Here is a 1,059-nt window from a genome sequence, read left to right on the forward strand (position 1 = left end):
TAAAGTAAAATAAAATAATAAAATGAAATAAAATTCAATGAAATGAAATATAATAAAATAATAAAATATAATAAATTAAAGTAAAATAAAATAATAAAATGAAATAAAATTAAATGAAATGAAATATAATAAAATAAAATCATAAAATATGATAAAATAAAGTAAAATAAAATAAAATAAAACAAGAAAAGGATGGAAGGAAGGAAGGAAGGAAGGGATCAAATGACTCCCAGAAAAGTAAATGAGAAACTCAAGGGTGATTTCAGGTGGCATCACAAAAAATAAAAATTAAGTAAAATTAAAAAAAAAAAAGGAGAGAAATTAAAGGAAATAATATGAAATAAAATAAAATAAAATAATGAAATTAAAGGGAATAAAATGAAATGAAATGAAATAAAAGTAAAATAAAATAAAGTAGATAAAATAAAATAAAATAAAATAAAAATAATGAAATGAAATAAAATAAAATAAATAATGAAAATAAAGGAGGTAAAACAAAATAAAATAAAAGTAAAAAAACTAAACTAAAATAAAATACATTAAAATAAAGTCAAATAAAATAAAATAAATATAGTTTAAAATAACATAAAATGAAGTAGATTAAAATAAAAACATAAAGTAAAGTAAAGAAGACTAAAATTAAAAAATAAAGTAAAATAGAATAAAATAAAATAAAATAAAGTGGATTAAAATAAAATTAAATAAAATAAAGTAATTAAATAAAATAAAGGAAAACTAAATAAAGTAAAATGAAATAAAATAAAGTAGAATGAAATAAAATAAAATCAAGTAAATGAAATAAAATAGAGTAAAGCAAAATAAAGTAGAACAAAATAAAATAAAATAAAAAATAGAATAAAATGAAATAAAATAGAATAAAATAAAATAAAATAAAATGAAATAAAATAAAATAAAAAATAGAATAAAATGAAATGAAATAAAATAAAATAAAGTAGAATAAAATAAAATAAAATTAAATTAAATTAAATAAAGTAGAATAAAATTAAATTAAATTAAATTAAATTAAGTAGAATAAAATAAAACAAAATAAAATAAAAT

General features: G+C 12.7%; 1 protein-coding gene across 1 annotated transcript in view; it reads right to left on the reverse strand.

The window, feature by feature from the left end:
- Nucleotides 1-1,059, reverse strand: part of MYL3 (myosin light chain 3) — a 21,870-nt gene that overhangs the window by 1,910 nt on the left and 18,901 nt on the right. The window lies entirely within an intron of this gene.

The sequence above is a fragment of the Neopelma chrysocephalum genome, unplaced genomic scaffold, assembly GCF_003984885.1.
Source record: "Neopelma chrysocephalum unplaced genomic scaffold, ASM398488v2 Primary Assembly neopelma1_295, whole genome shotgun sequence".
Classification (NCBI taxonomy): Eukaryota; Metazoa; Chordata; class Aves; order Passeriformes; family Pipridae; genus Neopelma; species Neopelma chrysocephalum.